The following is a 17219-nucleotide window of genomic DNA, read 5'->3' as shown; positions in this document are numbered from 1 at the left end:
CCGCACAGCTCTCAGATGGTAACGTTGGTAAAATAAATTGTATGAAACTCTCGCTCATGCTGCTTGTCTATAGTGGTTGAGGATTAGGAAAATTTCGTTCAACTCTCAAAACAACTTAAAGATACTATTGCATTGGGTTACTGTAAATGGTAACTTATGAAGGGTTCATAAATGTCGTGAGCAAGTACCAGGCCTTTTAGGGGCGTGTTTTTGTGTCGTCAAGATTTATAAGAAAACATTTTCTACAAAAATTAAGGGGCATAAGAAAATCAGTTACGAGTGCAATTTTTATATATTTTTTTAAATTTTCTTTCTATGCATTGTTTTACATCATATTGATTTTAAACACCACACCGCGTGTTTTTATACTATAACATTATCACATACGCTATGGAAGAGAGTTTAATACCATACAATAGCATACAATGTGTGATGTCAAGGTCATCATATATGGTACTGTACCTAGTCTACGGCACAATTACCCGCTTCGAAACTTGACAATCACTTGTTTTTGTAGTTTAGTTATAGGTTTCTTCATTTGTTTTTTTTTTCCTTTTTGTGCACATTATAGACCTAGGCCTATCGATAACTATACGCTTGCACACAATGCAATGTAATGTGTGGGTCCATTACAGCTAAGTATTGTGTGTTCCTGTACATGTATATTAAATTGAATGTTTTCATGGAAGACTGCTGGGACGCAAGTTTTTTTTTTTTTTCTGAGCGCACTCAAGCAGTTTTAAGACGTTGCTCTGTAAAACGAACTGACTTGCACTTTAATACAGTGTTTTTGAACCTTGATCTGAAAAATTAACAGCAACTACAAAACAACGCAGCATTTTACGGTTAACGGAATTATGTCATTATTTTCCTCATGTTAAAAACACAGATTCGATTGGCAGGAGCTGAACTCAGACGACCCCTTCGTCATACAGATATACTGAAAGCCATAGGCGTACGAGGCGGGGGGGGGGGAGGGGGGCAAATTTCCAGAGGACAAGAAATTCGGGCAAAAGTCCTGAAAAATTCGGGCAGCCTAAGAGGAGAAAAAAAATATATAAATATATATGTATATTTTTTTCTGGAAATATATATATATATATATAAATATGCAGTAGCTTGCCCGAATCTTTTTCAAATTTTTGCCCGACAATTCCATGATTTTCTTTATTTAGCATCATGATGCCCGAATATTCCCGTGTAACACCACCGTAAGCGCAGTTCATCTGGGCTACCACGCTTTTTGCACGATCATTTTTTTTCTAACTAGTCAATTGTATATTTTGACCAAGGGCGGCGGAACCGGGGGGAACATGAGGCACGTGCCCCCCCACTTTTCCTCAGGTTAAAAATGTGCCTTTTTTCTAGATAAAAATTGATGTGCCTCAAGTTAGCAAGAGGCCAGGGAACCAGAATGAACACTCGGGGAGGGCCGTTTCCGGCCATCTGAGGGGTTTGTAAAACCAAACATTTTCTAGTACGCTCCGCGCCAACCGATGGTGGCGCTCCGCTCAGATAGTCGTGCTTACAACTTTGCAAATCCTGGCTAAGCCCGTGACTTTTAATGAATTTTTGTGGGTCAAACTCAAAGCTATTTCGAATGGAAAAAAATTGTTAAGATATTAACAAGAAAAAAAAACTCTAATTCGGAAGATTCCTACATTAGCAACTAGCATGATTTTACCTCATTTTGTCTCAAAAGAAAACTTGTTCCTTGTTTCCCAATTTGCGCATTGGCTATTGCAGTGCTAGTATACATATTTTCTTTGAGGGGGGGGGGGGTGTTGATGGAGTGATGTGTATACGCAAATAAGATAATACAATAAGAGTTATAAAGGGTACTAAATATAAGGCTGCATCAGTCCAAACGAATTTCTGCAAAGTGCCCTTTGATGTCGGTGCCCCCCCCCAGATTAAAGTGCTTCCGCCGCCCTTGACCTGGACATAACTGTATATAAGAAATATATTCTTTTTCATGGATGGTGGGGGGGGGGGATTGCCTACAAGCCTAGAAGTACAGGTTTATCATATTCTTTGTTATATTTTATACATTTTTGTGAGACAAATTGCAGTCTCACCCGACACAGCGACATTATCCCGCCTACGTGTCGTTGAACAATATATGTTTTTCTGGAGGTAGCTGAGTACTGTGTTAAAATAATAAATAAGGTAACTAAATAGGAGCTTAAAAAATATACTGTCCCATTTTTCCCCTTCAAAGTGATGTTACCATTTTTTCTTCTTCTAATTTACCAAATTTTTGGGGAAGTGTAAATTTCTAAAACGTGAGATTATAAAATAAAGAATGTTTAGATGCAACTTGCAAGGCCTCAGAAGTGCCGTTTCCGGCAATCTGAGAGGCATTGTTTGCCAAAAATTTTCTTGTACGCTACACGCCAACCGATGGTGGCGCTCCGCTTAGATAGTGTCACGGGAACTTTCGGGCACAAAAAGTTCTGCCCCCCCCAACTGAAATGGTCCCGTACGCCTATGCTGAAAGCCCATGTCTGTTTTAAATGACATCCGGTTAGCAAAATCGTACGTTGTACATTATGCGTACATGTTGTATCGGGCATGTTGCTGAACACGTTTTAGCATGTGTCAGTCGCAAGTGTACTGACCATGGAATTTCAACTACTTTATACGACACACGATCAAAGGAATGGTATTATGTGGTTCAAGCTCATTGCTTAACACAAGGCTATTTACAGGAACTTTCCCATTCAATTGACAGGTGGACAAACCTTCATATGGACTCGTAACAACACGATCAATGATTAGATGAAGACATGAAGGGCAAATCGTAAGTCAGTTTCAGTTGATTTGCTTTTCTCTTTAGGTTCAAGAAGATGGTAATTCGACATAACATGAACTCTTGTTACCTTCTTTAACTATCATGTGAGAGATATTCCGGTTGATGGATATTACTGTTTGGAATAATATATTATTTGCGCTTAAGTAATTTTAATGATTGTAGCACGTAGCATAGAGTTAGCCATCTGATAGGGGTATTGGTCTTAATTTGTCTTGGTGTCTCTTTGTCATTATTAATCATTGCACTTACTAGGAATTAAATATTCTTTACCAACACATTTTAAATAACAACACATTGAACCAAACCATATGCAACATTAAAACAATGCAGTATATATCTTGACGGTGAACGGAATGGTGTAGTTATTTAGATTCCCTATTTTGCTCATATTTTTAAAACAGATTCTCGGAACGATTGGCAGGGGTTGTACTCACACGACTCCTTTACGCTTCGTAGACTGTCTGAAGTAAATCACGTGATAATGGAGCTGAATCCTGATCTTCAAGGTAGTTGCCTTTAACTCTGACTTTGCCATTTGCGTAACTTTATTTCATTTTGGTAAAAAAATGTAACCCCCTCCCCCTTTGTCATCGTAATAACACAGAGAACAGTAACACAATTGTATTCATTAACTAATAAACAATTAAGATTTACGTGTTCCCATGTGTGTCACTAATATATTGTTCGTAACATTTAGTCATACGTGGAACATTTACACATATTGTTTCTGTTTTTTGTTTAGAGAAGAAACAATTTCTGATAGCAGGTCTCAAAAGGACATATAAAGTCCAATATGATGCGATTCAACCCCTACCATATATAAAAGATAGACTGTATTGTGTGGACAAGGTCTTTGTAGAAGGGGGCGTTGAATTTTGTCTGGCACCAGAGATTACGCCAGGCACCAGAGGATCATGGGAGCGTTTGGAATCTTACAAAAGTATTTATACTGACTTTCGGTTTAAATCCAAGAGACGCATTTTACAAGGAGAGCCCGGGTATGGTAAGTCAACGTTAACCCTTCAGCTGGCCTACGATTGGTGTAATGACGTATCTGATTCCCCGATGAACAATGTGGAAATACTAATTCTTCTTCGGTTAAGACAACTTGGAAGTGTAAAGTCTCTATACAGGGCGATTAGGTCATTTCTTCTCTTCCACGAACCCCGTGTTAGCAAACATGATATTGAAAAGATCATTCACAGTTGCTCGTCCGTCCACATTATTTTGGATGGATATGATGAGTATCCTGGCAGGGACAGCAATGATAATGACGATGTACACAAGATCATCAAGATGGAACTGTTTGCAGACTTTGATGTCAGCTTAACGACAAGATATCTTCCAGAATGTCTTAGAAAAGAAACTAAGGGGGCCAAACTAACAGGGTTCGATGATAAAGCTAGGGACGAGTACATTCGCAAGGCCGTAGTAGGTAACAACGATGAGGCAGTGGAAGAAATAAAACGATGGCTCTATGAAAACTCCATCCTTGCTGATCTTTGCCAGGTGCCTCTCATATTCGTGATGTTTGCCCACATGGCTCATGATCAGAGAGACTTCATGAAGTTCAAGTCTGTCACACAGTTCTTCAAATACATGATTAGATGTTTTTACGACCATCTGAAACAGAAATTTAAAGACAATAGAAGCAACAAGTTATATCTTCATGAAATGGAACATCATGAGCTGGACAAAATAGCTTTCGAAGGATTAAACAAGAAAAACCAACAATTGTCATGGATTAAGACTGGATTTTATCAAAGAGTCGGGCCAGAATCTTATAACCAGTATATTTCAATTGGCATTTTGGTCGAAGAAGATGAAGTGAGCGATGATTCTATTACAACTATGGTCCGTTTTTATCATAAACTATTCTGTGAATGGTATGCAGCCCACCACCTTGTCACTCTTCTAAAGAACGCACACAATCTCTCCGATATTCTCAGGTTCTTAGATCCATTTGATCTTCAGTACCTGTTTAGATTCGCCTGTGGTCTGGATCCCAATGCTGGAAAGAAACTCATCAACCATTTGAAGGGATTACCAGGCGGGGATAATTTTGCCATCCTCTGTATCCTGGAACAAACTGGTGACGTCAACCACATTATGGATTCGGTGGAAGAGCTCTGCTCGCGTGAAGTTAGGATACAGAAATACGACAGCTCTCTTCTTCAAAGATCGACGACACAGTTGCTGGAGATTGCATCTAAAAATCATGTAAGTTAGCTAATAAATAGACAGCCTTTTACATTTTTTTACCTACACCTAAATTAGGAACCGTTTACTTTTTCATAGTAGTTTTGTTTTCCATTGACTGTCATTGAAAACTTATTATTTCAGCCACTTTAAATCATAAAAATTTAGGTTTAAAGAAGAGGGATAGTTTTCCTAGCTAATGAATATACAGTGGTGTATTGAGGATAATTGCAATGATGTCATAGTATATTTAAACCAATCAGAATAATCTCTGCATTTGCCAAATTGCGCTAAAACTCTTATTATACTGATGATGTATTGATAATATTGAACGTATACTTCAACATAAACACATGGAGTGTTAATTTTTGGAATTGCAGATTCTTCCGTTACGAATAAGTAGCAAGTCTTCCAATACTTTAAATAAAAGTTAAATGCTTCAAATGATTGAATTAAACCTGGAACAACAAGCCATATATGTTGGAGTGCATTGTCATCGAACCATACTAATGTAGTGATAACCCTTGCAGGGGTTGTAAAGTATGGTTATCGAAAACATCGAAACATGGGGCGCACATCCCGGGGGCGATTTTTTTTCCCCAAACAGGTTTGCAATTACGGAGTTTTCCGCCAATCAGATTGCTCGTGACGTCAGCATAAATAATGGGCATCGCTTCGAAGTTCGAAGACATGCACTGAATTACACACTGACACTTAATTAAGTCTTGTAACGGTCCATCAAACGCCCTAAGTTCCCTAACTTTACTTTTAATGCTTGAATCACACGTTGACCTTACTTATGATACATACGCTACATTCTATTGGGTTCGTGTTTACGTTATTCAAGATTTGTGAGCCGTTCTACTGCAATCGGAATTTGTTTCGTGGAATGGGTAGGCCTACACTTAAATCAACTTCACGAGTCTTGAATGAATATACGCAAACAGTTTAGTGTAGTCAAGGCTTCCTAATTGACGCACCCCCGTAATTGACGCACCTTCAATTATCACTAGCAACGATACAGCAGGCCACCTTAACTTTTTGCAGTCAAGCAGAATTACATTTTCATGAGTTTGAATCCATTTCAGCTATTTGCTGACCAAATTGTGGTATTTTTTAAGCTTTTAACACCCTCCCCCCACCCCAAGTTTTGCACGTTTTGGGGGCATTTGGAATTCTTACATCCTAAAAATAACCAACATTACCTCAATATGATAAGACTACTCTCTGGGACCTGACTTATCTGCGCTTAGAGGCTCAGAGCATAGCAAACAGCATCTAAAGTCAATGGATGTATACTAAGGCCTGGACTACAGTTAGCTAATCGACGAATGTGTCAATATTAGGGGTATGATAGAACTTGACACGGCAGACATTTTGTGGTCAAATTCTGCTCAATTGTACTGTGCATAAGCACAGAACCTTAATATTTTGAGATCATAACATTTCTGAGGAACTACCAGGGGCGTATCCAGGGGGGGGGCGCAACAGGCGCGCGCCCTCCTATTGGCCGTCACCAAAGAAAAAAAAAAGTTTAGCCAAAACAATAAAAAAAATTGATGACGACCTTTAAGTGAGATGTCGGTGATCGCTCAACCCCCCCCCCCCCCCTCCCGTATGCTTTATTTTTTGTTTGCCAGAAAAAGGTTCTGGCGAAGTTCGGCGGCATAATAGTTTTAGAAACATAGATGGTGTTTGTATTATCACTATAAGCACTAAGTGACATGCCAGCCATACTAAATTGTGCATTTTGTGTCCATATTTACTGGAAATGTTGCTTATTATTAAGGTCGAAAAATGGATCACATATGGCCATGGGCGGCGATCTTGGGGGGAAGGGGGGATATATCCCCCACCAAATGCCAGGGATAAGAATATTTTCATGCCTACATTTATGCATCATCGTTAATGTACGGCTCTTTTTTAGCTTCATTTCTCGCCTACCCATAAACGCAGTGCGATCTTTTCAAATAAAGCGTCTTTATAAAGCAAGAATAGTTGACTGTAGGCTTCATTGGCCTATAACAACAAAATGTATTATTGCGCACACGGTATTGATATAGTACATATATGCACCCTCATAGTATTCATATAGGCCCTATAGTAGGCCTACACACGTACATGTTCCCTCGAACAGCTGAGAATCTCATGTTACCAGGGTAATGCTTAATACACGTTTCACCTGGTTGCCCTAGCAATCGGTACCTAGGAATGTAACTATGTGTAATTGTGTATTGCATGTGTATAGGCCTATAATAGCCTGCATGAGGCCATTTTCTTCATCGAATAATATAAAAGAGCTCTCGAACATTCTAACGTTGCGCCTGAAACAAGATTGATTTGGGCAATTTTCCCAAAATAACACCCGAAATTAAAAAAAAGGTATTTTGAATCCTGATTATGAGATATTTCGGACATGACATCCCTATTTTAAAGTTGGGTATATGCCGCTTGGAAACCTCGGGAAGTGCCGTTTCCGGCCATCTAGAGGGTTTGTTAATCCCAAAATTTTCTTGTACGCTTCGCGCCATTTGGTGGCGCTACGCTTAGATAGTCAACAAGGTCATACCCCCCCCCCCACTCGGGTGTACGGATCGCCGCCCATGCATATGGCACCATTTTGCATTTCAGCCCTTCTTCGAAAGCAAAAATTGTCCACCCCCTCCCCTTAGACCCATCCCCCAGGACGGCGATCATTCATGCCTGACGCCCCCCCCCCCTATTGGAAAATCCTGGATACGCCCCTGAACTACACATATGAAAAACACATAGAGCTGAGTGATTTGGATTTTTCCTTGATATACATCTTTGATCAAATCCTTAATTGCGTCAATTATGAGCCCTTCATGCTACAGTATGATATTTTTCAGTCACTACACTGTTTACACAGTTATAATACATATAGGCCACCAGCGCATGTGTGATGTACCCTGTACGAACATTTCACTAGCTATGCGATGTTATCGATTAATGCCTTCACAGAAAACTTCGATCAAAGTAGATGATCATACCATACTAGTGTGCTCAATATGTCTAAACCAATTCCAAACACATCTACAACGAAAAGCTTCGGGTAATTTTGAATGGGTATATCTTCGTTCCAACGAATGGATGCAGACACTTTGGTTTCCTGGAAGTAAAGGTTTCTATCGTGATGACGTAACTTTTCCGACCAATCATGAGCGCCTATTTAGACGCAATTGTAAACCTGTTTGGGAAAAACAAAATTCGCATCCCGGGGGGATGGGGGGATATATCCCCCACATTTTGGTCAAGGGGGTATGGTCTACACAATCACCCCCCCCCCCCAATTTCCAGTCAGATATAAAAAAAAATAAGTTCAAATTAAAATAAAATAAATTAAAGTTAAGTTAAAATTAGGTTAGGTCAAAATACTGAGTTTCAACCTCAGTATTTTTGCAAGCTGTTCTCACTCCAGGGTTTCATACACTGCAAACAAACAACAACAAAATATAACAAATATAGGCCTATGATATAACGAGTCGGGGCGTCAGAACATGTTGAGGATGAAGGGATATGCCTAGCCTACTTGAAGAGCTTGCATCGTGTTGACGTCTAAATGCCTCTTTAAACACTTACATATATCTGTTGCGTTTAAAATGTGATCGCTAGCGTTCACAATTTGAGCGCTGTAGCGTAAAGCATTTGAACAGTAGGCGTTCAGGATTTGAACACTATACACATCAGGCGCTCAAAAATTAGGTGTTTCTAAAAAGGGCATTATATGTCAAAAATTATTCCACTTAACCACTTAACTTGTTCTTTATTGTAATAAGGCTTTGACGCCCAGGTGCGTTCTATATCGGACGATTATCGGTTACATTTTGCTGTTTGTAGTGTATATATAAGAATGCAAGCCGACGATCACTGATAGCCATTAGCCGCCAGGAAGGGATTGTTACAGAGAACCGTCTATATTGACCACAACACCGACTATGGACGGTGAGGCACTTAGTAATGAACATGTATGGACTATGGATGGGGTGATGGACAAAGGTAATAGAGATACAGAAGGTGAATACGGGAGCATGGCAGACAGAATAAATGAAAGAGGATGCACAATTCATTATGATTATTGTACCATCTCAACTCATCTGACATGTATTACTTTTTTCATAGATTGAATATTTTCTCAGTAATTGAGGAATTGCATACATGAAATTTATATTTCAAAGCTGAACTCATGCAGCCTAAACACTACGGGGGCCGTTTCCGGCCATCTGGGGAGTTTGCAAAGCCAAAAATTTTCTTGTACGCTCCGCGCCAACTGATGGTGGCGCTCCACTTAGATAGAATACTAATACCCCCCCCCCCCTACTCTTCGGAACATATGTGCGCCACTGATGGAACCATACTAATGTAGTGTCTGTGTTGCCTCAAGCCATGTAAGGAGCTATCACCGATAGAGTTTCCTGGTGCAGGGAGATGCCACTGACAGCGAGAGGTTTATGTTATTAACACACTGTTACAAAAACGTATTCTTACAGTAGAATACCGGCAGCCAGGACTTATGCGTTAAGTCGCAATTTAACAGAAGTTCGTGAAAAACGGTGCGCCGTTCTTAGACGAATACATTAGAACCGTGAATCAAAAAGTAAGAGTTAATTCTGTAAAGGAATATCTTCTCTCCTGTTAACGATTCCTACTGTTATCAAAGTTTGTCGATTCTTTTACTTCTATTGCAAATAATTTTTCAGTGGCCAACCCATTTAGTGTAAATTAAAACCGACACGCTTCAATGTGTGTACTTTTTAAAGAAAAGACACCAAGAAAAGAACCTGGGCACGAAAACCAAACTACCGAACGACTGATCCGCTCTCAACCATAGTCCCCTTGCAGAGAGACTGTGCCTGTGTGATCTCCGTTGGGTGTGTATCACCATTCCCCTCGAAAGGGTTCACCTAATTATTATACGTTTAATTTTAGTTTTAGTACATGCTTCAGAGCTAAGTCAACTACATTTACCGACTTTGTGTATTTGAGAAAATAGTGAACACTGTGACGTTAATTTTAGCCCAAACAACAACAGTTTTTAATTAGTAAACACATGCTTTGATATCAAATGAAGTAACTCTACCAACTTTTAAATTAATTAGAAATATGATGCGCATTATTCAACACAGAAATTACCAAAGGAGAATATAACCCGCATAATTTTGGTAGCACTATTTTTTTATTAATATGCAAATTGAACAGTGTCCGATGTTTGTTAGTTGATACAGAACGGCGATATAAAGGCACTGTTGTATGTCCATAACGTCTTATTTCAAAATGTCACTATTAATTTACAGGGTCTGTTTTGTCTTCGAGAGAGCTCCCTGCTATAATTAGACAGCTATACAGAGAGAGAGAGAGAGAGCTCCCTGGTGTTGTTAGGGAGCGGTCACAAACATAGCTCCCTAATATTAATAGGAGCTGTCACAAAGACGGTTGCCTGGTATAATCAGGGAGCTGTCACAGAGAGGTCCTTAGGATAATTAGGCAGCTGTTACAGAAAGAGTTCCTTGGTATTATTTGAGAGCTGTCACAAACAGAGCTGCCTAATTTTAATAGGAGCTGTCAAAAAGACGGTTCGCTGGTATAATTAGGGAGCTGTCACTGAGAGGTCCTTGGTAAAATTAGACAGCTGGTGCAGAGAGTAATCCCTGGGATTTTTAGGGAGCTGTAACAAACAGAGCTCTCTAGAATTAATATGAGCTGTCTAAAAGTGGGCTCCCTGGTATAATAAAGGAGCTGTTACAGAGATAACTCCCTGGTATTATCAGGGAGCTGTCACAAACAGAGCTCCCTGATATTAATATTAGCTGTCACAAAAAAGGATTCCCTTGTATAATTAGGGAGCTGTCAGAATGGGTGCACCCTGGTATAATTAGGGAGCTGTCACGGAGAGAGGTCATTGGTGTTACACTAAGCCCCCCCCCCCCCGTCATGATCAATGTTTTGTTTTCGCTGCGTAGAAGTATAGAAGACGCGAATATAGCATTGTACTGGATCAAAGTATTAATAGATAACAATATCAGCTGATCAGTGATATGGTAAACTGTTAGTTTGTTATGTAAATATCGAGTGATGGTTTCTGGAAGGCTAAATAAATACGATGAATTGTGTAACATAAGTGACTTTTAGTGCGCGATGATTGATGTGATGTTTGAGTTTTAAATCGATATTCTCATTTGTATCGGCGTTACAAGGGATATGAAAATAATTTTACCCATTCCCCTCTCCCACGAACATAACATATAGCTATGTATTGACTCAAATGTTCTTTACCACTGCAGGTACAAAAAAGAAATGCATATATTACACATACATTGTATTTGCAGAGACCAAATCTTGGAATATCAATCATTTGTGCATATTCCTCAATCGTTTATCAGCTCTTAATTATAATTATGTAATGTTTTATTGCAGATCCTCAAAGTGCTTGTCTGGTTTCAACATTCTTGGTGTAATTGTTGTGGTTAATTGTGACATATTAGGTTAAATTGATTTTTTTCCTGTAAAGGTGGAGGATGGTGAAAGATGTAACAACGGATTGTTAGAAATAGCTGAATTATACCAGTATACCATTGTAATCACTACAGAGGTATTATCTAGGCAGAGTGGTAATGAAGGTTAGGTGCGGTTGCCGAAAGACCCCTGGTTAAAAAACTCTTCCTTTAATAAGATAAATGCAATATTAAAGGTATAAAGAATGAGACATAACATTACCATTATATCTAAGATACAATGTGAATGTACGTCATAATTAACACATGGGATTAAATGCATACAATAACATACAGACTTTACTTTATTAGTATTATTATTATTATTATTATGAATTATAAATAAGTTATGGAAATATACTCGATCTTTTATATTAAGTTTAAGACGAAGCATTTAAACAAAAAAGGAAACTTTAATACCTTGATCTACAGAGTCAAATAAACGTTAAAGGGCGTAGTGAAAAATATGGTGGGGCGGAAGTATCATTCCGCCCCCCCCCCCCCCGGCCCCCGCTTCGCAAGTCAGAAAACCCCTTTTTCATTTCCAAATGAGAAAAAAAAACTCATTTGGAGCACCAAATTGCATCTAAGGCCAGGTGAATATTCAAAATTATTTACAAAATGGAATGGGTGTTGAAGTGTGCTATATTGCACCAAATTGCATTTGAGGCCACCTGGAAATGCAAAAGAAAAATCCAAAGGGGAGGGGGACACCCCCTCCCCCAGGCCGGGCATCAGTCTCCAGCCCCCCACTCAAAAATACCTTCCTACGCCACTGTAAACGTTGTTATTAACAATGAACAAATTAAGATTCAACCATGACAGTAACCATATATGTAGACCAACAAAACAATAAAATCCATTAAGAAATCGAATAATGGCTTTTGAAAGAAGGTCCAATACACCCTAGAAATCTCTACCAGACAGGGGAGGAGAAGGTGATATTTCATTCAGAATTTACAACCGTTCTAGTTATTGTAGTGCGCATGCACGCTACATGTATTGAGAAAACTAGCCCTCTCCATCATCCGCATGGCTAGCTTGTGAATGCCGGCTGAACATACACTCTTCATAGCAATCTCAAACTCACAGGTTGGCCACGCAGGAAAAAATCCAGACCCAGATTAGCAAAGAACTGTTGCGGCAAACAGTTAATTCTGCACTGGCACACGTAAAGAACAAAGATCCCCCTGAGTAGAATACTTCTTCAAAACAATACGTAAAATTCTCTACTTTGGTTCGAAATTGTCGAATTGAACAAGATAGGTAACAGTTGAACGTATTTGATTTAAAAAACATCTTGCAAACAAAGTCGCCAGCAACAAATGTTAATCGTATTTTTCCGCAGCGACTCGGGATCGGTGTTATTTGCACAAACAGCTGACCCGTAATGGTATGGTATTATATAATACACACTACACAGTCACAGTTTCCACAGCTAGCTGCTCTGTACGCAGGCCTATATGGCGTATATCACATGTCTTGAATTATGAATCAGGGCCAGGAAATCGACCAAGGATTTTTTAATACACCGGAGGGTGTTACATTTGCTCAATAATAGACTAGTTCTACATTGTATTCGTTAGATTAATCATGCATCAGGCCTTCGGTGTAAATCACCGTATGTTCGTAAAATTTCGCTAACTAGGCGAGGATCATAGAATTTGAAGTAGGGAGAATGACGTCATGCGATATATACCGAAGCCACTCTAGTGGCGCTTTGCTTGTACGAGAAGACAATAACGGAGCGTAATACAAACACTAAGTCTTTGACATAACTAAAGTGATAAGTTGACATTAATCACTCGAAATGGTGATATCGTGTGCCGCATTTGGATGCCAAAAATGTGGCAGTAGTCTGTAGTTCCTATGTAATTCTTAGGAAGCGATAGTAGAAGCAATTACATAGGTATCTTATAACTTTAGTAGCGTCGTCTGCTCAGCAGCTGTATTAATATTCACTGGACCCTGGATATAGTTAGCCTAGGCCCTAGACCGGCTACGGATGCGATATGACTAAAGCCTAATGACAAAAATGTTAACACCTCATTTTACTTAAAGCTGTATCCGTAACGATAGATCAACATGCCAGAATAACATGAGATGACGGGTATGATGTCCTGGGCTTATCACTTACAATGTAATACTAGGAAAATAGGTTACTATACCCACTTTGCAACGTTAAACTGGAAACTACATGCACAGGCTAATATGGAAGTATTACACTAAGGCTATAGGTGTGTGTTGTAACGGGGTGGGGAGGACGGAGGCATGATGCTTTTTCACGGCATTTTTCAGGGACAACTATGACACTATTTGAGTGGATCACTAAAATAATACAAGCAGGATCAAATGTTTGCCATATGCCTCTCAGATACCGGAAATGACACTTTCCATACAATGAAAGTTGCACAAACACTCCACTTACTCGAGTCATTTGAGGAGAGAAAAAAATGTTTTCAAAGTTGGTTCTTACGTCAGGAGTATTTATAGTACTTAACACTCTGGTCGCAATAACATGTCTCTGTTGTGCAAAGTACACTCTTTCGAAAAACGGGTAAAATCAAATTCAGTCTTACAAATGATCTGGCATTTTGGCGTACACTGCAAAGCGCCTTCATTATATTTCAAGGCTTCACTGCTTAAACAAGCGGCGATAAACTGTGTCAGCATTCTTCCTAATTCAATTTCTATGACGAGGATACAGTAACGTTACCATGTTGTTCAAGATGACCAATCAGTGTCCAGGCCAGGTATTCTCTGTCAGGTCCGGAACATGCGTGAGTCGTTCTTTGACAACCGTTAATGAGCTTGGTTGTCCGGATAATATGTGATGGTGTAGACCTAACTTCTTAGCTATATGTCAGGCGATTGCTAGTTAGAGTACTGTTAAGAAATATATCCAACCTTTGGTCTACGCCGAACTCATATATTCGTGACCGAAATAACGTCAAAAAGGTTGCGGTAATAAAGACCCCTCCATTGAATATCAACAACTAACTAAATTTCACCTTCACCGCGCACTTCAATGACACGTATTTGTCCACAGTTGTTCTATAGTTATTTGGAATTTGATCACATATGCAGACTGGATGTAACATTTACCTTCCATACACGACATCCGTGTATGTGGCTTTTGCTGATTTTGTGTATCAAGGGTGACCGGACAACTCTCCCTGGACAATTACCCCCCGGAGAATTACCTCTCTGGACAAGTACCCCCGGACAATTCCCACCCAGATAATTACAACCCGGACAATTCCAATCCCAGAAACCCCCCCCCCCCCGGACAAATCCTTTCCACTATGCCTTCAACAGTCGACTCCCCACCGGACAATTACCCTCGGATAATTACCCTCCGGGACAATTCCCTTCCGGGCAATTTCCCCCGGACAGTTGGCCCACAGATAATTGTCAATCGGGAGAACCCAATTGGGATGATTTTATAACGCTACTTACCAATAGAAACTGTGCGTGTGTACGATAGTGTTTTATAGTAGCACAACCAACAGGCCCAACTCACCTGAGAAAAAGATAATCGCGAGGTTACTGATACGAACAATGTGTATCTTTGTGCGGATATATTGATTTATTTCCGTTTTCTGTGTGTTAACCAAGGCTGCCCTGTAGAGAGTGAATTTTGCTTCATTATTCCACATACAGGTGTGAGATATGGGTTTACTTTGGTCTACTTACATATTGTAACACCCCTGTACCCCGGCCGAGCGGTAGCGTGGGAAATCAGGCAGCTGGAGGCCACCTGATGTCAGGGCAGGGGAAGGGGGGAGGCGAAGACTTATGCTAGCAGGGCTTGAACCAATACACAAAAAAAAGAGAGAAGAATATAGTTAAAGAGAACTGGGTCTCAAATCAACAATTTAATAGCTTAACTTTAAACATACACTTAACAAAAATAAGGCAGTGACTTTCTGCCGTATACAAATATTAAAGCAAACAACGGGCAGAGATTAAGTTTAAATAAATAACAAATACACTACATACCAGGGCGTGGGCAGCACGGCTCTTAAGAATCACGAGAGTGAATACCCGACACGGGGCGCCAACGGCAGACTGAACTAATACTGCCTAATGTGGTCTCGCCCCGATTAACTTCTGCAATACCTCCGGGGAGAGCCCTAATTTGACCCTACCTCCGGAGTCTAAAAATGCAACGAAGCCAACCAGGACGGGAACTTTTTAGTTATATTATACAAAAGGAATGGCGCCCGTAGTCAGCCTTCACTCCCGGACCCGCTCTCTAAAATAAATGAACCTTGCCTTTAAAATAATACTATACTGTAATTGCCGTGCTGCTCACCGCTGGTCTCCAGTTCTCTGCCCGAACTTCAACGAAATAAATTCAGTTTCCACAATACAAAATACATAAGAAAAACAACGTCTTAATTAAACAAGGTTAAGAGAGCAAGTGATAGTAAAATAGATACACGCTAAACAGAACAACTCGTGTAATAAAAGAGCGAATGCCTGGAATGCTGGTGATGGCAGACGACGGGGAGAGCGAAAGAGACCTGCATAATAAAACAAAAGTAAATGGAATGGTGAATGAATGGACAACAAATCGCAGGGTAAATTATTCAAACAAAACGGGAAAACATATTCTTAGTAGCCCTGGGCGTGCTCGAAATACGGGGTACACGCATCCCGAACAACCCAGGGCGTAACAATATAGATCTGAATTACCACTTTCGTCCTGTCACGCTACCAATGTAATAATTTTGCAATGTAGTAAAACATACGAACACCGTTGGATTGAAAAGCTTAAATAGCAATACGACTGTATTTTGGGAGACAAAGTACCAAAACACTTTTTTGTTTCGCGTGCATTGTGTATACTATAGCTACTATGAAAATATTTTGGGCGTCAAGTTAGTAAATTTGTGGAAAATAGATTTGGCTCGCTTCGCGCGCACTAGCCGCATTGTTGCTGTGAGAATTATTTACTCTTTCCACATGCATGTTAGCTGGATTACCTTAACATTTTCTGCCCACTTCGCAGTCACGCATGTGTGTGTCTGTCTTTGTTTTAGTGACGCCAGTTGTAATCACGATAACTGATGCAAGATGCGATCGGTCTCATATACTTGGTGGGTATGTTACCAATAGTGAGTAGATGATCCCTATCGTTTTTGGGGGCCAATCTCATTAATATTCATAAGTAGACGGACTCCTTATCTCGGCAACCGAATGGCCGATTTTGTTCATACTTGTTTAGTGGCATTGGTGGGAGGTGCCGAGGGGCGGAGCCAAATGTAATTTCGTTGAAAGATGCTCGTAATCACTCTTAGTCAATGACGCAAGGTTTGATCATTCCCTTACTTGGGTGGTGGATTACCCAGAGTGAGTAAGTATTCCCTATCGTTTGTGGTTCCAATGTCATTAATATTCCTGAGTGAGCGGGGCTACGAACAATTTCTTTAAATGCTAATATCTCGGCAACCGTCTTTCCGATTTTGTTCAAACTTCTTTGGTGGCATTGGTGGGAGATGGGGAACATGTGTAGGTTATAAACCTACTTCATCTCATCAATATTCACGAGGGGCGTGGCCAAATGTGATTTCGCTGAAAATTGCTCAGAACCACTTTTTGATTCCTTGCCAGAGGCAAAAGGAAGATGTGCAGGCATGCGTGTGCGTGTGTGTGTGTGTGTGTGTCTGTGACGCCTATTGTAACCACTC

The sequence above is a fragment of the Apostichopus japonicus genome, chromosome 7 (assembly GCF_037975245.1).
Source record: "Apostichopus japonicus isolate 1M-3 chromosome 7, ASM3797524v1, whole genome shotgun sequence".
Lineage (NCBI taxonomy): Eukaryota > Metazoa > Echinodermata > Holothuroidea > Aspidochirotida > Stichopodidae > Apostichopus > Apostichopus japonicus.
Note: the sequence above shows the minus strand (reverse complement) of the source record.